Source organism: Lynx canadensis, chromosome D1, assembly GCF_007474595.2.
Source record: "Lynx canadensis isolate LIC74 chromosome D1, mLynCan4.pri.v2, whole genome shotgun sequence".
Lineage (NCBI taxonomy): Eukaryota > Metazoa > Chordata > Mammalia > Carnivora > Felidae > Lynx > Lynx canadensis.
This window is the reverse complement of record NC_044312.2, coordinates 54057341-54079512: the sequence shown is the minus strand read 5'-3', so window position 1 is coordinate 54079512 and position 22172 is coordinate 54057341. Positions and strand designations below refer to the sequence as shown.

The 22172-nt window shown below is 42.9% G+C and overlaps 1 protein-coding gene across 1 annotated transcript in view; it reads right to left on the bottom strand.

The window, feature by feature from the left end:
• Positions 1–21583, bottom strand: part of GAB2 (GRB2 associated binding protein 2) — a 189905-nt gene extending 168322 nt beyond the window's left edge. Inside the window, exon 1 of the mRNA XM_030332821.1 lies at positions 21462–21583. The gene's annotated coding sequence lies outside the window, so the exon portion shown is untranslated. The remainder of the gene's footprint in view (positions 1–21461) is intronic.
• Positions 21584–22172: the final 589 nt, after the last annotated feature.

The window sequence follows — 22172 nt, the reverse complement described above, 5'->3', positions numbered from 1 at the left end:
ATTCAGCACAGAGAGACCAGCCAGGCACTGAGGGCAGACAGCTTGGGAAAATCTGACTTCTTTCTTTTCTCATGGGGAAATCTTACTAAATTTCCTCAATTCCCTGTTCTTCAGTTCCTCATCCATGAAACAGAAAAAACAAAAGTGCCTACCTCTTAGAGCTGCTGTGGAGGTTAAATGCGATAATACAGAGTTTGTGTACATCTGTGTGCTGTGTGCATGAACATACAAATCTGTACATGAGTAAGCAAGTCCACATGCTCGAACTATATATATTTTTCAATGTTCATGTATTTATTGGGGGGTGGGTGGGTAAAGAGAGGGTAAGGGAGAATTCCAAGCAGGCTCCATGCTGACAGCACCAAGTCCGATGATGTGGGGCTCCTTCTCATGAACCATGAGAACATGACCTGAGCCGAAATCAAGAATTGGATGCTCAGCCGACTGAGCCGCCCAGCAGCCCTGGCTCACAATATAGTCTTAAAATTTCTCTTCTCTTCATCTAAGTGCTCTTTACCAACCTTTTGCCCTCAGAGCTATGGATATCTTTAGAGAGTGTAGCTTTACAGTAAGCAATGTAACCATCTTACACCTACCACAAGTCTTGCCTACATTTGTTTTCTTAAAAAAAAAAAAAAAAAAGAAAAAATAGTTAACTGTGTCTTAAAACCATAGCTCTTTGGGTGGAAACAGAGGAATGAGAAATTCCACTTAACAGAGAAGTGAACGATGGATATCTTCATCAGAAAAGAATTTTCCTTTTAATATCACCTTGAAAAGTCTAAGGATATTAATATAGTTCCGATTAATTTTAAGGGGTACATATGAAGCACATGCTTTATACAGGCACCACAAATATGAGCACATGGCTCAGTCTCTGCTCTCAGCGTTCTCAGAATCTAGCAGGATTAGAGCTCCTAGCTCCTGGGCAGAATGTGCAACGTGCCAGAACAGAGTATCAATCAACATGCTCTGAAATCAGAAGAGGGAAGATTAACATTTTACTGTGGGGGAAACATCTGAGACTGACATCAAGAACGAGCCCATGTTCTTCTCCATCTTTTCTTTTAGAGACTCTACAAGAAGGAAGTTGCTCTTTTGCTGTTTTGATTCTTGGACTTTAATTTTTTATAAAGGCAGCAGAACTTGGCAAGTTCCAGAGAACACAATCAGGACTGGGCATATACTCTTAGCATCCCCTGTAATACTTACTGTTCTATTTTTAAAGTAATTTAAAATTGATTTGTAAGTACAAAAATAGCGTGCGAATATATCTTATTATTAAAAAAAAAAAAAAAAACTGAGACAAGTAGCTTGGCAGCTCCTCAGAAAGTTAAACACAGACTTACCACATGACCTAGCAATTCCACTGGGTCCTTTAGGAAGAATGGGATGGGAAACTGGTTTCCATGCAAATCATCCAAGCATTCATTTAACAATCATATTAAACTTGTTAAATAAAATGTGATATACTCACACAGTGGAATATCATTCGGACGTAAAAAGGAATGACGTATATAAACACTACATCATGGATGAACCTGGAAACCATTATGCTAAGTAAAAAAAAAAAAAGTCACAAAAGACCATATTATATGATTCCACTTGTATGAAATATTCAGAGTAGGCAAATCTGTAGAGACTGAAAATAGAAGAGTGGTCGCCATGGGATTTGGGAGGGAAGGTATGGAGAGTGACTGCTTATTAGGTATGAAGTTTTCTTTGGGGATAAGAATGTTCTGGAGTTAAACAGTGGTGATGGTCTTACAACTTTTCGGATATACTGAAAACACTGAATTATACACTTTAAAATGGTGAATTTTATGGTATCTGAATTATATCTCAACAAAGCTGTTATTGAAGAAAAAAGCTGAAACTCTCTAAAGTTGCAGCCCCTCTGATTATCCCTCCTACCCAAATCCCCACAGGTCACGGACTATCAGCTTAGTAGGACTCCTTGTTGGAACACTCTAGTTCCTCACAATGCCTGGCAGAAGCATTTCAGGCATTTGTTACACAATAACTTTGTACAAGGACAAGATAATACTGTTTAGTTCTATTCAGGATAATATAGATCCTTTTGTATCCACCACACGAATGCATTAGTTCAGGATCAGGCAACTTTAGTGGCTGGTTTATACTACACACCACACACAACCTCAGTAACGAAAAGAGCACAACGCTTATGGGCTAAGAGCTTAGCAATCACAAATCCAGTTAACAGAAAACTCTGCTGCGAATGCCCACGTAAATAAGGAGGCACTTTGTACCTGCCCTCTCAGTTTACAAAGGGTTTAGAATCTATGAAACCAGGCTTGGCAAGGCTATTACTACTTTGGGGGCCACAAGAGCAAGCTATAAATAAATGATATCTAACTTGGTCAAACCCAACTTCAACAGAAGACTCAGACAATCTCATAAAAGACTCTCAGATTATTACAGTATTGTATTTCTAGTCTTTTTATTTTTTTGCAGAGGTTTTTCATTGTGGGCACACAAAGTCACACGAATTAACTTTTTAACACACATCCATGGACCCCATCCCTCAGAGGTTCTGATTTACCTAGGCCACAGAAGGCTGGCATTTGAATTCACATCATTTGGAAACACTCAGTGTTAGGAACTTTTAGGCACACGAGGATGGGAAACTGGTTTTCATGCAAATCATCCAAATATTCATTTAACAGTCATGTTAAACTTGTCAGAGGACTGGCAGCATAGGCCAATTTTGCTGAAGAGAAAACCGAGGCTCAAGAATTCACTCCTTGAAGTCGGCAACAAGGACTGGGCAGCACTCTTTTAGAGTCCTGAGGGTGCCCCACAACATCTTCCTGATACAAAGTGTCCAAACCCTTATGGTACTGGCGTTGTGAAAATGCGGTTTGGGGGAAGGAAGCAAGTCTGTCACTAGTTTTTAGGTAATTGTACTTGGGCTTCAAAAGAATATAATTTTACCTGAGCTTCAGTATTTTTGAAATGTTTCCTAATTTGTATCCTGCTGTTGGAGCAGTTTCTCTTCATGTACTCCTTCCATCAAGTGCCTCCTGGTTATTACCAGCCCAGCTGGAGCTGGAAAGGGGGATGTGACAGGGGAAGCCCTAGCCTAGGAAGGGGAAGCAGCAGAGAAGCCTGCCCCTCTGGCCCCATGGGGAAGGAAAGGGGCACAAGAGGTAAACAAAGGCACGATTCTCATTCACATACCCTCTCCCCGCATACACGCTCCTCCTTCTCATCAAAGCAGGTTCAACTCAGGGAGCAGTGGAGCTTCAGAAATTTTCAAGACTCATTATCCCAGACATAACATGGGGTGGGTTTCAGGCTACTAAAGTTCACTGTGCAGCCCTGTGCTGTTATAAGGCTTGGAGGCAGCAGCAGGAAGAGGCCAAAAGATGGGCATGGGGCAGCACTGCTCACCCCCGAAAGCTCGAGTCTGGCAGGCAGGGCATTCAGAAGTTATTATGAGGTGGCCAGACCAGCAGAGGTGTGCTGTGAAAGCAGAGTTCTCAGTGGACAGGAACTTTGTGCTAACACATCACAACCTCCATAGGGGGTCTGTGCACATCATGCCCAAAGATCAAACAGAATTAGTCTCAACTCAACAAAAACAACTCCGGGATACATCCCAAACTGGACAATGAAGCAGAGGACACCACGTAGATACTCACACAAAGACATGGGAGGCATTCTTATTAAGCAGTCACTAATAGGTATTCTGCATCAACTGTTTCTCAGACTTTGTTCCAGGCTGAGAAGGTCTTGGAGATAAATGATGCAGACAAAGCCCCTGCCCTGACCAAACAAGATTTTAGGGTGGTGAAAGGGAAGTGGGCAAAACTCTGAAAGATGAGGTATTTACTCAAAGAGCTCTTCTTAGGAAGTTGAATTTTGGAAAGATTCACGGGAGACTGTTTATTGTGAAAAATTAAGGTAATTATGACAGATTTAAAAATGGCCAAAAATTCTTTTTTAAAAAATTTGTTTAATGTTGGGGTGCCTGGGTGGCTCAGTCAGTTGAGTGTCCAACTTTGGCTCAGGTCATGATCTCACCGTCCGTGATTTCAAGCCCCGCATCGGGCTCTGTACTGACAGCTCAGAGCCTGGAGCCTGCTTTACATTCTGTGTCTTCCTCTCTCTCTGCCCCTCGCCCACTCATGCTCTCTCTCTCTCTCTCTCTCTCTGTCTCTCAAAAATAAATAAGCATTAAACAAACTTTTATTAAAAATTTTATTAAAAAATTTAAAAATTAAAAAAATTAGGACAAATTTTTAATAAAAATTTGTTTAATGTTTATTTATTTTTGAGAGACACAAAGACAGACAGCAAGTAAGGGAGGGGCAGAGAGAGAGAGGAAGACACAGAATCTGAAGCAGGCTCCAGGTTGTGAGCTGTCAGCACAGAGCCCAACTCAGGGCTTGAACTCATAAATTGCAAGATCATGACCTGAGTCCAAGTCAGATGCTCAACCAACTGAGCCACCCAGGCGTCCGGCCACAAATTCTTTGATGTTCTATCTACCAAGAGGCTGTGAGTCTATGTTATTACCTCTCTGTGAATCTGAGTGGGCTTGTGATTCCTTCAATCACTGGAGTATGACAAAAGTAACACTGTGTAACTTCTAAGCCTGGGCCATTAAAAGAGGCCATGAAGGGGGTGCCTGGGTGTCTCAGTCAGCTAAGCGTCTGACTTCGGCTCAGGTCATGATCTCATGGTTTGTGAGTTCGAGCCCCGCATGGGGCTCTGTGCTGACAGCTTGGAGCCTAGAGCCTGCTTCAGATTCTATGTCTCCCCTCTCTCTGCCCCTCTCCTCCTCGGACTCTGTCTCTCTCTCAAAAATAAACAAACATTAAAAAAAAAAAAAAGCTATAATCTGGGTCGTCCAAAAAGAATTTGGTAAGACATCATTCTCTTGTCTATATTCTCAGTACGGGGCTGACATTCCCATGATGCCATTCAGAGCTGTCTATGAAATCAATTTTGCCTCTTTCCCTTGGCATATGGTAAACAAGAGGTACTCAGTAGCTTTGTAGAATGATTGATAGGGTCCAAGGATTCAGGGGAGAGAGAAGAAATTCCAGGCAAAGCAAAGAGATCATGGTGAGTAAAGGTAACAACACTGGGGTCCCTAGGGAGAACAGAGTGGGCCACTTAGACCTCATTCTTAATCCTTTCCCCATCCAAACACTTTCCCTCAACATTCACGTGCTTGCATCCTTAGTTAGGTCGTTCTCATTACTTGAAAGGTTCTTTGCCCATCTGTTTGATGAACTCCTACTCGTTCTTCAAAGCCTTCCTCAACTGTCACATTCCCTGAGCCCTCCCTCATACTGCTCCACTCCAAGTGGAATCACTCGTCGTACCCCCCCTTTCACTGCAACACGCTGTTCAACTTCTAGTGTAGCAGAATATTCTCCATGATATTTAGTAAGTTTAGATGTCTATTTTCCTTGATAAACTGTGAGTTACCAGAGAGCAAGGAAGATTCCTATTCATCGCCTTATCTCCTGCTTGAGTGCCTAAGTGCCAAACTCTAGGTTAAAAAAGAAAAATGACTGCCTTTGAGGAGCGCACATAATTAAGGGGAGAGATCTAAAAACACAGTCACATAGCAATGTCACAAGAGCTGTAAGGAGGCATAATGAGATGATGTGGGAAGACAATCTCTATCAGAAGTAAATCAGGAAGTGGCACGAGGTAGGTGACATCTTAGGTAGGCCTTTCCAAATTAAGATCAGAAGGCTGCCTGGGGGCGGAATCTATGGAATCAGAGCTAAACAGGTCTAGGAAGGGAATGGCTAAGTAAGAGAAGTCTGGTCAGGTCTGGTCAATCTTTTCCCTCCCTACTGTGGGAAATTCCCTGTTCAGGTCATTCCAAGTTCCCTTTTTACCACACCCAAAGCCACTCACAGTCGTCCTTCCCAATTATAGCAACCATTTATGTCAGAAGGTACCTATCATTTGAAGATGCAACTCTTTATAAATATGAGTCCATAATATGTGAAAATGCATTCAAATTGGTAGCAAAGAAATCAAAGTTAGAAGAAGGAACTACTTTTTTACCTGTCAAATGGTGAAGTATTTTCAAAAATTTACCATGTGTATCAGAGAAGAATCAGGGAAGCTAAAACTTTCTCCTTTCTGAGAGGCAGTCTGATACAATGTATCAAAAACTTGTAAATAACTGCACTCTTTGAATTAGAAATTCCGTTTATAGGAATTATCTTAAGAATACAAATCTTTGCTACAAAGATCATCACAGCATTATTTAGAATAGCAAAAAATAATAAACTACCTAAATGCCAAACGTTAGCGTCAAATAAATTTGGTGCTGCATTAAGTGTAACAGTTACCATTTACAGAGTGCTCACCATGTGCCTGGCATTATCATATTTAATACTACAGCAATCTATAAGGGAGTCATATAAGTGAATGTTGACTGAGGCTTTTCCCACTGCTCTCAAAAGTAGCAAAGAGAATGCACAGCTAAGATTAGACAGGAGGTAAATTTCCCACAAGGTAAAGACAGCAGTCTATAACTGGGGCTGGACTATTTCAAGAATTTGGTAAGAAGCTATAATATGACACCTGCTAATAAAACCATCACCTGTGCCTCTGCACTGCCCTCTCTCCCCTCCACACTACACAAAGGAAGAGTAGAGAGGAGGAGGGGAAACCATGCCCTAGCAGGTAGTGCTGTGTTTTGGGGTGGTACTCTCTCTACAGAGGGTTCTTCTAAGAGAATCCATTACACAGATTAGAGATGCCGAAAAAAAAAAAAAGGCTTGGGGCAAGATTTTTTAAAAATTATAATGCCTAGTGGTTATCTGCTCAGGCAGTTAACTTACAGATCTGCCCTGTGCCATTCTGGACAGGGAAAAGGGAAATGGAGTGAGAAGGGGCACCAATGCTATTCCCCCACTGTTTGGCATGGATCTGAGTCCCCTGGGTCAAGCAGTCCCATGGAAATTGTTGGCCTTGAGTTCTCTTATCAAATCCCCACCCAAGAGGGCTGTCAAATGAGCAAGTGGGGCCCAGCTGTGGGGTACAATAAAGGGAGTGACTGGCCTGACAGAGGCTGAAAGAACTTAACACCAGTTTCTTTTCCAGGTCTAGAGAACCTACCCTCTCAAGAACTCATAAGTGTAGAGAGCACACACACAGGCAGTGCTGGTCAGGTAACAGTAAATGCCATCAAGGAGGACCCAACGACAGCCATTTAAGGGGTGCCTGGGTGGCTGAGGTGGTTAAGCACCCAACTCCTGATTCTGGCTCAGGTCGTGATCTCATGGTACATGGGTTTGAGCCCTGAGTTGGGGCTGACACACATAACCTGCTTGGGATTCTGTCTCTGCCCCTCCCCTGCTCTCTCTCTCTCTCTCTCTCTAAATAAACTTAAAAAAGAGAGAGAGACACTTATCCCTGTCCCTTTCCCTCTTGCCCATCCCTACACACCAGAACTGGAGCCTAGAAGAGGCAGAGCCAGAACAGGCAGATCAGAAGTATCCCAGACCATCCTCCCCCATCCCATATACTCTCCAAAGGGAGGAACGGAGAAGAGGAGTATAAAAATAAACAGTATCTACCTTCTTCCACTTCATATCTTCAGAACCACAAGTCTGGGCAGTAATAGGAGTAGGAAAAGCTTTCGATTGGCTATACTGAAATTTTAAAATGGTAGACTTTCAATAACCCAGAGTGACCAGAAGGCTGTGGCCTCTGCCAAAGGTATCAAGTGATCTGTCCCGTAGAGGAGAAGATCTTGATAAAGCACGATTGGGAGTTCTGACTGGACAAAGATAAGCATTCATGTTTACACCCCTCTGAGTTAAAATTATTCAATTAACTGGTTAAAGTTACCATTATCTCCACTTCACAAATTAGGGAATCAGAGCTCTGAAACAAAGAAATATGCTCAAGACTGCAAAGCATGTGGGAGGCTCAATTTGGCTTCTAACCCAGGACTAATCCCAGAGGACACGCCTTTTACAGCACACCAGGATTTTTCAATATAGGGCCCAGCGGCATATTACCAGGGATGTGCAAATCCATTTCAAACAGTTTTCAAGATTTCACCTTAAGGGTGATCTTAAAATATAAAACATAATCTAGATCATTTGAATGATCATCTTACCAGAGAATGCTGCTATTTGATTACCAGCATTTGCATTCATAATCCTATTAATATCAAGTATGCTTCTTAATTTTCATACACTAATGACTAATGAGAAAAGACAGAGGTGATGGTATATAAATGTGGTCATACCAATTAAAAGCCAAACGGTTTCCTAAACAGACCAAAGTTTCACTGTAGTTCAAACACAGAAATGAGATGAGAGAGAAGAATGGGGCACAGAACACACAGGCTCCAGAGGAGGAAGGGCCATATTCACATCTCAAGGAGCAATTTAATTTCAGCAAAATACCCACTATTGTTAATGCGAAGTATATTGGTTCTGAAGCTTTGTTAATCTACTTTGGTTTTGTAATTGTAGAAGAGCTAGTAAGTGTACATTAGTATCTCATTTTGTTTATGGACACTTTCGTGACATAATAATAAAGATCATTTAATTCAACACCAAAATCTGTAAAGATGTTTAAAGTGTCTTTATACGCCACACACTTGAGAAGTGTTGGGTTATGTTACTTTGCTGAAGCAGCCATTAAAAGCCATGCCTTAGGGGCACCTGAGTGGCTTGGTTGGTTGAGTGTCCGACTTCAGCTCAGGTCATGATCTCACACTCCGTGAGTTCGAGCCCTGCGTCGGGCTCTGTGCTGACAGCTCAGAGCCTGGAGCCTGTTTCAGATTCTGTGTCTCCCTCTCTCTGTGACCCTCCCCCGTTCATGCTCTGTCTCTCTCTGTCTCAAAAATAAATAAATAAATAAAAAACGTTTAAAAAAAATAAATAAAAAAAATAAAAGCCATGCCTTAGAAGACTATTTTGTAACACAGGGAAATATTTTCAGTGTATTAACTTGCAGCACACAAGAGGTGATACGGTCTTATTCTTTGTAAATGTATAAAGCACATACAAATATAGAAAAAAACAGACTGGGAAACACTAAAAAAATGTTTACACCATCGTAGGGGTATTACAGGCGCTCCTTATTCATATCGCTATTTGTTTTTTGTTATCCTGTGTTTGCAGTAAGTTGACTATGAGTGAAATTTAAGTATTACAAAAAAATAAATTTTTAATAGCCTATCCTATGAAAGTTCTCAAAACTTGTTGCTAAAAAAAATTGCACCTTCAATCCACTTCAGCTCAAGCTTTTTGTCTCCAAAGAAACATAACCAATCCTAAAGTAATATTTATTCAAAACCTAAAAGCACAGGAAGTACTAGTCAACCAATAACTCATTATTTTTTAAGTAGGCTCCACACCGAACATGGGGCTTGAACTCACAACCCTAAGATCAGGGGTCGCATCTATCTACCACAACCAGTAACTTATTGTGCTTTAGGTACCAGGGCTACAAGGGTGAACTAAGAATGGGGTGCTCTCCAGAAGCTAAACCAACAGTCACTGGTACTAGGGCATAAATAACAACACAAGAGCCAGGAAGAGGCTGGCTTCTGATGGGGAGGGCAGGATCAAAGGCAGCCACAAGGTGACACGTGAAATGCGTCCCAAGAATGTATCAGGAAATAAGCATAGAAATGTGAAATGGCAGATTACCCAGCAAGTAAAATACAAACATAGGTCCTGTGAAACTGAACTCACTGACCACACGAGAGCCATCTCTCCTCGGCTCCTGCAGCACTCGTCTTTGCCATTTGTACTGCCTGACATACTAATTCAGGCATGTTCCCCAGCAAGATTATAAACTAGGAGGAGAATACTATGTACTTTGTACACTCTTACCATTTGTTATTGACAGTAATTTCTGCGAGACTTAAAAAAATTTTTTTTAATGTTTATTCATTTTTTGAGAGAGAGACAGAGAGAGAGAGAGAGCGCGCACGAGCATGAGCAGAGGAGGGTCAGAGAGGAGGAAGACACAGAATCTGAAGCAGGCTCCAGGCTCTGAGCCGTCAGCAAGCACAGAGCACGACACAGGGCTCAAACTCACAAACCGCAAGATCATTACCTGAGCCCAAGTCAGATGCTTAACTGACTGAGCCACCCAGGCATGCCTGCAAGATTTCTAAAGGGCATTAAACTCAACACATTGTAGCCTCTGCTGGTATCCAAAGAAGTATACAGTATACACACCTATCCATTTCTTTTTCCTCTAGAAAACTGTATCAAAAGATCAAAGCAACAGACTCATTCCTATAATCCTCCCAAGGATATCAGCCTGTCTACTATATATAAAACTTAACACTTTTCCTTGCTTTTGCAAGCCAGCAGAGCTCCAACCAGAACATTCTTCCAAAGCAGGCTAAGGAAAGACACACTGATAGCCAGTCCAAGAAAATCTTCCAAGTGAGTTGCAGTGATAGTGTATGATACCAAATGCGGTGGCTCATCAGCTGGGATGAAATTCTCAGAAATTCCACCTCTATAACAGGTCTGACAGCATATAACAGTGAGTTAAGTGGAAGTAACACAGATGTCTAACCAGAGGACATGTGTATATAAGATACGGTACGTTCACTTGCATATTTTTTTTAAACATTATGTACGTGCCCAGGATTTGCTTTAAAATATTCCAGTAAAGAAAGAGTAAAAGGGATAGATAAAACAAATATGATAAAACCTTGATAGTATTTCAAACTATGAATTGGTGGTCATGAGACCATTTTCTTTATTTTTGTGTATGACTGAAATTTTTCATCACTAAAAATGGGAAAAATACTATGTAGAAGTGAAAATATTCACAGTGGTAGCTTGTGGGGGCAGGGGAAGCAGAATGCAAGTGACAGTTCATGTTGCTTATAACCATGTAAAATTATATGTATGACCAACCAGCAAGCAATAAGAGCCCCTTAACACCCATGTGAGTTTCTGGATAACATTTTTACTGAAAGGAAAGGATTCTTTGAGGAACTGGCTAATCTCAGGTCTGGATCAGGCAATGTACAAAACAAACCTGAAACATCTTGTCATACCAGATAACAAACTATCGAATACTAGTAAGATCATGTCAAAGGGACTGAGAAGCCAACCTAAATATCTTCAGTCACTGGCTAAAGATTGTACAACATGCACATCAATAAGAATAACCAAGAGGGGTGCCTGGCTCAGTTGGTGGAACACAAAACTCTTGATTCAGGGTTGTGAGTTCCAGCCCCAAGTTGGGTACACAGGTTACTTAAAAGTAAAATCTTTTAAAATGTAAAACAACTTGAAAAGATTCAAACACATCAAATGTATCTAAATACGTGAGCTCATAATGATACTAAAAATACCCTAATTAACTGCTTTGAAGGGTACTATGGAACTCACTCTCTTATTTTTCACAACTGGCCAATGAACAAAAAGAAACAAGTTTAAAGCTGGGGGGCAGGGGAGGTAGCTGTTAAGAATAAATGACGGCAACTTTGCCTTCCTTGTAGCTAGTACTGGACAAGGCTTCATCTAGCTCTAAGTGGGAAGCTTATATCATCAGGTAGCGTGCTCGTAATCTAGCAAAAGGAGACTGATACAAGCCTGATGCGAGAATGCGGGGGTATGAAACAACACCATAAAAACAAGCCAAGAAGAGGGCTCACTTCAGGGGTTCCTGGAGGGTAAGGAGACACCTGAGCTTAAAGGGTTTACCACTTACTGGGAAGTTTTTCCAACATTTTTGAAATCGGGCTCCAGAATCTCACACATTGATCTTACATCCCCTAGCACACACTCGTTCCCCGGGGACTGGTCCAAGTGACAGCTTCAGGCAAATAAAAAACCATGTGGCTCTGCTTCCCTTCTCTGAGATCAGGAGAGCCATGAGATGTTCCTTTCAGGAAAGGATTAACTCCCTAGAGTTGACAGAATATCTAGCTTGGGGGTTCCACTTACATTCTGATATTATATAAAATTCAGGTCTGGCCCAAATTTGAAAAGGACGTGAAGACCCTCATGTTCACGTTCGGAGTTCCTATGAGAGGGTTAACAATTGCAAATCGACACCAGCCCCTCCTGCGACATCCTCCATTATTCAATACCTACTCTGGGCTAGACACTGTACTAAGATTGTTTTCACTTGTTATCCTAATAAATTCTCAGACCCTGTGAAGAAACAGTACACCAGATTCATAGACAAGGATATAGGCTCAGAGAATCAAGTCATTTGCTTAGGGACCCAAAGGCCCTTGAAATACAAAGAGATCTTCTGAATACAAACAATGTCAACACACGACTGACATTTCCCATTGAAGGAGTGGCTATCTGAGAGGCAGAGACTGAGTTAGAGTGATGTGCTTTATTAATAAATGTCATTCTATCACCCAAGGTCTTTCACGGACTATCCCCACGGCTATTTACTATTCAAACCACTGATTTCCACTAAAGACTCCACTGTGGATGGAATTTCACTGCCTCCCCCCACCCCATGTGCACTGCCCCTTTCCCATTTTAACTGCTATGTTCCTTCTTAGGCCCCGATGTTTTTTTTCTTTCTTTCTTTTTTTTTTTTCCAATGTATGAAGTTTATTGTCAAATTGGTTTCCATACAACACCCAGTGCTCATCCCTAGGCCCCGATGTTTCGAGTCTGACTCACATCCACAACTCCTACTCCAAGAAGCCCTGCCATCTTTTTCCATGCCCAGAGCTGTTGCCTTCATGAACATCCTTGCTACCTGGACCATATATCTCTATACAAGGGCATTGCTCTGTTTCACATGTACACTTCTGGTCTCCCTAGACTGCTGGTTCCTTGAAGCCAGTGTTGAGAATTGATTTATTCCTTTGGGAAGACAAAGGACACAAAACATACTCTATAAATGCTTGTCAACATTAACTGGATGAAGGCAATAGCCTGCTCAGGAACCTTTATTTCTCAGCATTTCCTATAAGCTTGAGGTTACCATATTCCATTATTCCCTTCCTGCTTGAGAAAGGCCAATGAGAAATAGAAAGCAACATCAAAGTTGTTTCATTAAGCAAAGCAGCAGGTGTGCATTCGTGCATTCCTGCTTTGTACAATATTACTGCTCTGGTCCTCAGATATCCCTGAAAGGACATTCCATACGCATTCAGGGCTATAGGGATTCTATCCTGTCTTTTCCCTTGGATGAGAAGTATTAGCTGGGCCACGTACTAACCCTTCACTAATGAGTTGTGTTCTTTTGAAATTGTGCTAAAATGCACGTATCCTAACATTTATCTTAACTATTTTAAGTGTGCACGGTTCACTGGCATGAAGTAGTCACACTGTTGTGCTATCATCATCAGCACACATCCCCCAGAACTGCTTTCATCTTACAAAACTGAAACTCTGTACTCAAAACAATAGCTCCCCATTCTCCTCCCTGAAACCACCATTCTACCTTCCCTCTCTATGAATCTGACTCCTTGGTGCTTCATATAAGCGGAATCATATAGCTTGTGTCCTTTCAAGATCGGTTTATTTTACTTAACATAACGTCACTAAGATTTATCCATGTTGTAGAATGTTCATGTGTCAGAACTTCCTTCCTTTTGAGCTGAATCATATTCCATGGTATATATATATAAAATACATTTTATTTATTCCTTCATCTGTTGATAGGCATGTGGCTGATTCCAAATGAGGAACTGTGATCCAATGCTAGTAACAAGAAGCTCAGAGACCGGCCCTGGGTTAGAGCAGTCTCTTTGATGTTAAACACTATCACAGAATCAATCCAGTGATTAGGACCACAGAACAGAAAGCCGCTAAAGGAATGTCCGCCTGGTTATCTGTCCCAGGAATGTGGACCAGACAGAAATTTTATTTAAACACTCAAAGAGTCTGTTGTAATAAAGCTCTGGCTTCTTAGGATGAACAAATCTTAGATTTGCTTATTTCTGAAGACCTCCTATTCCCTTGTTGTTGTTGTTCTCCCTCCTTTTTATCTTTGCTTGACTGAGGCCTAATTGACATGTGTAAGTTTAAGGGGTATAACATTGGCTCGACACACTTGTATATCGCAGTATGACATACCACCACAGCATGAGCGAACACCTCTATCACATCACACAATTACCATTTCTTTTTCTGATGGGAACATTTAACATCCACTCTCTTAGCAACTTTTGAGTATACGACATGGTATTTAAGTACAATCACAAGGCTGTGCATTAGATCTTCAGAACTTAATTCTTTTTTTTTAAATTTTTATGTTTATTTATTTTTGAGAGAGAGAGACAGAGACAGAGTGTGAGCAGGGGAGGGGCGGAGAGAGAGGGAGACACAGAATCGGAAGCAGGCTCCAGGCTCCGAGCTGTCAGCGCGGAGCCCAATACGGGGCTTGAGCTCACAGACTGTGAGGTCATGACCTGAGCTGAAGTTGGACGCTTAACTGACTGAGCCACCCAGGTGCCCATAACTTAATTCATTTTTAATTGGAAGTTTGTACCCTTTGACTAATATCTCTTCACTTCCCCATATTCTTAATCTCCAGTAACCACAACTCTACTATTTCTATGAGCTCAGCTGTTTTAGATTCCACATATAGTGAGATCATACAGTATTTCTCTGACTTATTTCACTTAGCATCATGCCCTCAAGTTCCATCTATGCTGTTGCAAATGGCAGGATTTCCTTCCTTCTCATGGCTGCATAATATTCTTGTGTGTGTACATACACGCACACACGACACACACATCTTCTTTATCTATTTATCCACTGAAGGATGCTTAGGTTGTTTCCATATCTTTGCTATTGTGAATAATGCTATAATGAACATGGAGTGCAGATGTCTCTTTAACATCCTGTTTTCATTTCCTTTGGATATACACCCAGAAATGGCATTGTTGGATCATATGATACTTCTATTTTTAATTTTTTGAGGAAGTTCCATACTGTTTTCTTTTTAATTATAGCCATTCTGACAGGTGTGAGGTGATATCTCATTGTGGTTTTGATTTGCATTTCCCCGATGATTAACAATGCTGAGCACCTTTTCATGTACCTGTCGGTTATCTATACCTCTCCCTTGTTCTCCAACCCACAGGTTCTTTCTTGTCTACCTCTTCAGCCTCATAGGCCATTATCTGCATCACCCTGTAGATGGTCCAGCAACACCAAACTCTCTTTAGTGTCCCTGCACACACTCTGCAGTTCTTTGCCACTGGCCGCCACTGTCTGTGGTCTCAGTGTCTGGAAGACTTTCTTCTTTTGGCTTACTTCTAGCCATGGCCACCTCTCCAGGAAGCCTTTTCTTCTTCTTCTTCTGCATAGTCCCAGAACTTGAATGCTTGGCATATAATGGCTGCTTGATAAATTATTAAACTAATATATTTGTCACACTCACATTCCGTGTTGAAAAGACAAATTTAAAAAAAAATTCAAGACTAATGGGATTACAGGTAATTTTTATTTGTATTTTAGTATTATTCAAATTTTCTAATGATAGGCTGACTTTTCAAATTTACCTTAAAAAAAAATTAAGATTAACCTGATCAGGAATAAAATGGAGAAATCAGTCTACCAGATTTTAAGACTTCTCATACAGCTATAGTTATCAAGACTATGTGGTATTGGCAGTAGAACTATGGAGCAGAATAGAAAATAGACCCAAACAAATATGCCCAAGTGATTTACGACCAAGATGCAAAAGGAATTCAATAAAGGAAGCATGGCCTTGTCAACAAAAGGTGCAGGGGCAACTGGGAGTCCATTGCCGAAAACACACAACACCACCAAAAAAATCTCAAAGTTTCAAATCTCCTACAAAACTAACTAAAAAACAGATCATGGACTTAAAACTAAAAAATGTTTAGGGAAAAGAAGAAAAGCTCTGCAGCTTTAGCTCAGCAAGGAGTTCTTAGACTTGACCAAAAAAAAAGTACAACTCATAGAAGGAAAAATTGATAAACTGGATCTCATTCAAACTAAAAACTTTAGCTCTCCTAAAGCCCAGTGAAGTGGGTGAAAAGACGAGTTATAGACTGGGAGGAAATATTTGCAAGCCACATTATTTGACAAGGACTAGTATCTTGAGCATATAAAGTACTCTCAAAACTCAACCATAAGAAAAATAACACTCCAGGGGCACCTGGCTGGCTCAATCGAAGGAGCATGCAACTCTTGACCTCCGGGTCCTGAGTTCAAGCCCCACAGGGGGAATAGAGATTACTTAAAAACTTAAAAAAGCAAACAAACCAAAAACCAAAAACCAAACAATTCTTACAGAAAATGGACAAAAGACTTAAAGGAAGACATTTGACCAAAGAGGACATACAGATGATAAATATTCATCTGAAAAGATGTTCAATATCATCTACCATAAGAAAGTGTAAATTAAAACCAGTAAGTGAACAGTTTGAGAAATGAATTATGGTACATGTATACCATGGAATACTATCGGGCATTAAAAAGAATGAACTAGTGATATATACAGCCACTTGGATGAATCTCCAGAGAATTAGGCTGACTGAAAAAAGCCAATCCCTCAAAGTTACAAACTTACAAATTCATTTATATAAGACTCTTGAAATAATAAAACATAAAAATGGAGAACAGATTAGTGGTTGTCACAGGCTAAGGATGTGGTGGGAATGCCTTGGTAGTGGATGGGACTATAAAAGGGCAACATGAGGGATCACGTGGTGATGGAAATGTCCTGTATCTTGAGTCTATCATTATCAATATCCTGATGGTGATATTGCACTATAGTTTTGCTAAATGTTACCATTAGGAGAAAGTGAGTAAAGAGTACACATATCTCTTTTTACTATCTTTACAAATAGATGTGTACCTATGATTACCTCAGAGTAAAAGTTTAATTAACAACAACAACAACAACAAAAGCTTAGGCTTTGGGACAAAGCCAGGTGATGTTGGACAAGTCACATTCCTTCCTCATAGGGCTAAAATGATTAAATTAAAAGATCAATGGTCTAAGCACAGTGCTTGCCACAAAGTAAGCCATCAACAGACAGCTATTAAAATGACAATATTAAGAGTCATGGCAGTGGGGAGGGAGAAGTGTAGAGAAAACTATATTAAGATGATAGCACTAGTGGATTTGGTTGGTGAACGATTAGATGTGGAATAGTGGGTGACAGGGAGTCAAGGCTGATTCCGGTTTCACATTTGAGCAAGTGGGTGGTCAGTGGCACCATTTATTGAGCAGATATGGGATGAAGAATGAGAGTTTAGTTTTGGGTGTGGTGAGTTTGTGATGACTGGGAGACATTCGAGTAGAGATGTCCAGTTAACAACCGTATATGCAGGTCTGGAGTTGAGAACACAACTCTGGGATGGAAATTTAACTTGATAACAACCAGCATGCAATGATAACTGAAGCCAGGAGAATGGACAAGATACTGAGAAGGAGAAAAGAGCCTAGACCATAGCCACTGTGACCATAAATGAGCTTCAAATTTTAAGGATTGGGTAAAAAGGGTCAATTTAGCAAAAGAGACATATAGTAGCCAAAAAAAAAAAAAAAAAAAAAAAAACAAACAAAAAAAAAAACACAAGGGAGAAAAGTCAGGCATTTATCATATCACTTAAGAATAAGGTGCTTCAAGGGGCGCCTGGGTGGCGCAGTCGGTTAAGCGTCTGACTTCAGCCAGGTCACGATCTCGTCCGTGAGTTCGAGCCCGCGTCAGGCTCTGGGCTGATGGCTCGGAGCCTGGAGCCTGTTTCCGATTCTGTGTCTCCCTCTCTCTCTGCCCCTCCCCCGTTCATGCTCTGTCTCTCTCTGTCCCAAAAATAAAAAAAAAAAAAAAAAAAAAAAGAATAAGGTGCTTCAAGAAAGAGTGAGTGGTCTACTGTGACTAAGCAGTGAAGAAATTAAAATGAGAAGTGAAAAAACAGACCTCTGAATTCTGTGACCTGGGTATCACTGGCACCTTTCAGAGAACAGCTTTTGTGAAATGACAAAGTAGGTTTCAGACTGGAACCAACTGACAAGAAGGGAGGAGAAATGGAAACAGTATAAACAACCATGAAGAAGCTTAGCTCTAAAGAAAAGCAGAAAGCACAGTGAGAAGGAAAGGATGGGATACTGAGGGAGGATTTTGTTAAAAGGAAGTGTGTTTACATGTTAATGGATAGAAATAGGTAGAGAGGGGAAGACACAGAATATCCATAACAGAAAGGGTAATAATGACTTGAACAGATAGGATGGGATATGATCCAAAGCACAGGTAGCAGGATTGCTCAGTTAGAAGGGGCACCTCATCTACTCTAAGAAGTAGGGAAAAGGAAAGGAATCATGCAGATGCAGGTAAATTTGGAAATCTGGTTGCAGTATGTGCAGACAGCTACCCTCTGATAGCTTCAATGTTCTTGGTGAAGAAGGCAAGGTAATCTGCTAAGACTGACAGGATGGCTTAATTTTTATTCTGAGCATCAAATCCAGAGATACAGATATTTAATAAGCAAGTTGACTTAATAAAATAAACAATTAGTTTCCTCAAAGCAGTTGTTCATTAGAATCACTACACAATTTTCTCCAAATTAGCCACTAGAGGGCAGTGCGGCTGTCCATAGTTTCTTTTACCCCAGTGAAATCAATAGAAAATTACAGAGCAGTGTAGGTCATAAAATGTTTTTCCTCAAGAAAATCTGGCTTCTGCCTTACATATGTGTGTGCATGTATATGCACACACACTCATACACATGCACACTACAGCATGATGGGAGGGCTGTTCCTCCCGCTAGCCTCCCACTGCAACCATATGATGATGGTCCAGAGGCAATACTCACCATTTTCCAGAGGTCACTTTTTGTAATTCCCCCAAAGTGCACAGCAATACTGAATAGATCTTTACATCTTCTTATGATTAATAAATTAGAAAAGGCTGACAAAAACATCCTAAACCTAATCTCTGCTAACATTTGCTATGGCTTCAAGTTGTTTTTTCCTCCCTCAACCTACCACCTCTTCAAATTAGAGAGAGGTTTTTTTTAAATTCATTGTAAATAGTTGCAATCTATTTCATGAACTTCTTTTCCCTTGATCTCAGATATGTGATATATTCTTAAAATGGAGACTTAACAATCCATGATACCACATGGCTATTGTATATACCAGAATAAGCAGCTATTTTAGGGTGTGTGTTTAGTAACGAGGCTGGGAAATAACTTGTTTCCTAGTTTGATTCTAATGAATTTGGGTCTCTAATGAACACAGGGAACTGGCAAAGTTTTAACTTAAAGCAAGGTGCAGAAATTCTCAACGCCCAAAAAGAAAAGATGTAAAGGCAGACTCTAACCCCAAGAGCTTGGGGTTAGACAACTCAGCCCAGTTTCAACTAAGAGAACTGAGCTTGCACTCAGTTTCAGTCATATCAACGGAACACATTACACCCAAGCCCAAGAGAAGTTGTTAGTAGTTTGATCAGATGTCCATGGGCTGGAGCTGCAAGGAAGTGGGAAAGCGGGTGAGGTCATCATAGGACTGTAGGATGTCAAGTACTTCAAGTGGGTGAAAAAGTTGCTTGACCCCAAAGCCTCCAAACTTCTTTTTGAGCTAAAGTTGCTTGGGAACAAAATACCAAAGAAATGGGTCGTAAAGAGAGTCTGGGTGATAGAGTTGAAGTAGTCATCAAATAGAGATATGGCGTCAAACTGTTTGCAAACTGTATCAAAAGCAAAGTTTCAAGGATCTTTAGGGTAGTGCTCTAATTCGAAAATTAAGAGTCACATTTGTCACTGGATACTCTATTCCACTAGCTGGTATGTTATTACACTTCAACTGATAGCTTTCTTAAGCTCTTTGGGGCCAAAAACTTTTTGTTTTGTTTTTTATAATTATAAAAACATCCATAGCAAATTACTCATCCTTAACCTAATATAAAAATTCACCTTTCCTAATGAGCTGATACAACTCTGAAAAGGGGGAACGTTTCTTTCTTAGCAGTTGTAATGCTTTGGCTCCTTGGACATCCCTGAAAAACGAACGTAAGAACGGAGATGAACCCTCCATTGCCTCATCTTTACTGTATTTTAAATCTAGGTCCACTTCGAAAAGTCACTGTTAGAGTCTTCCCAGCAAGTGATTTAAATAAGAGCCTGCTTTCATTTACATACACACACACACTTGCACTCCCCAACAACATTTCCTTTGAAAAACAGAATGTCACTTCCTCAATCCAGAGGCCAGAAGTCCCTCAGTTCTGATCTGGGGAGCCAAGACAGGAAACTCTGCTAAGCTTCTGCCTCTCCCCCCATGGACAGCCACTGGTGCAGCTGACAGAGGGCAGGGTCTGTTCGGAGTTCCCTTGATGCACTGCAGCTGGAAGGCAACAGCTCACTTTCATGCTGTGGGAATGATCCCAGAGAGGCCAGCACCAGGAGTCAGTTTAACAAGGGCATTTCAAAGGAAGTGAAAACGGAACAGAAGAGAGACCTTGACACCTTATACCGACCTTACTTCCATTTCCAAACGCCTGCAAACGGCCCATAGTTGATCGTAATTACTACCATCGTGTACTTTGACCCCACCAGGCAAGGCACTGGATCGGGGGGGGGGGGACGAGAGGGGCGGTTAGCCAGATCTCTTCACCAGGCGGCACCAGACTGTATCCCACCTTCCCCTCGCTCGATGTTGCCAGTTTCTCACTTGGAAGGGAGAAGCTGTCCCAGCGATTTCGGTAAACACCGTCGGTCAGCACCACCTGGCAACTGAGAACCTTGATTTCTCCCGACCCCAGACACACAAGGACGACACAAAATCCCGGCCAGTTATACCAGACCAAACTGCAATGTCACCATCGTGGGGTGGGGTGGGGTGGGGGGATGTCTGTGAGAGACATACGGAATGAAGGGGGACAAACAAATGAGTCACTTAATACAAGAGCTGCACATGCCGCTGACGCTGCCCGTGATGCAGAGGCTGTGGACTGGAAGGAAGCAGGCGGTCACCGGGAGGGGCGGGCAGAGAAAGGGAAGGGGGAAAGGGTGTGAGGAGCCTCGCCCTTTGTGGGGGCCGGACCGAGCCGCCCCGCAGCCTGCGCCCCCCTTTCCCGCCCACTCCCGCAGCCCTGCAGGCTGAAGCCGCTCGGGGTTACTATGGTCCCCCAGCCCCGGGAATCAACTCTCTCGGTCTCCAAAACAATCAATACAAACTTCGATACCGTATTTAGTTTACAGGGAAGCTGGCTGGGGAGGCGCTGCCGCCGCGCCCGCCCGGCGAAGAAGGAGCCGCAGCCTCAACCTGCCCGCCCGCCCGCCCGCCCGCTCCGCCCCTCGGCCGCGCACCTGTGACAGGTGTGCAGGTGCCCCACACAGCCCCGAGTCGCGGGGCGCGCGGGCCGCTCCTCGCCCCCCGGGGCCCCCAGGGCCCGCCCTCTCCGTCGGCGACGCCCCTCCCGGAGCCCCCAGCCCCTGGGCAGGCCTCGGGGCGCCCTCCACCCGCGCCCTCGGCGGCCGCACCCGCTCGTCGCCCGCACTCACATAGCGCCTCAACTTCTTTTCGGGAGGCGATTGCCTCAGCCAGCCGGTGCCACCACGTCGCCGCGCCGCTCATGCTGCCGGCCGCCTGGAGCCCGCCTCGTTGTCCGTGGCTGACAATGCGCGCGACTCGGTCGTCGCTGTTCTGCCGGCCTTCTTGTGTCTCATTACTCACGGGTTATTGTATTGGCCTTCGTCCCATCGGCCGCGTGGCGAGGACTAGGCGTTGCTGCGCGTGCGCGGGCCCGGCTGCCTCGCCGCTCCGCTCTCACCCGCGCTCGCGCCCGCGCGCACTCCCCTCCGGCCGCGGTGGGGGCGCCACAGCAGGAAAAAGGCGGCGCGCGCTCGCCACGCCCACAGCCCGCCGCGCCCCCCGGCGGGCCGCCTCAAAACGCAAACACCGCCTTACCTCTAGGGACCCGGGAAGCCCGAGGTTTGAGCAGACGCCGAGGCCGGCGGCCGGCCGCCAGCCGCGCCCCCGGGTCTTGCTTTCCGCCCTCAAGCTTCAACAGCGATCCGGGATGCGGGCCCGCGCCCCTGGTGGGAACGGGGGTGGGGTGAAGGGAAGGGTCTGCGCGCCCTCGATCGAGAATCGATTTTTCACAGAGGGTCGTCAGGAAGGGACCCGAGGGCTGCTCGCGTTTCCTATGCACTCTGAGTTTCAGGTTTCAGTGGGTCAGGTTCTGGCTGAAATAAGTGATCCGTTTCCCAGCA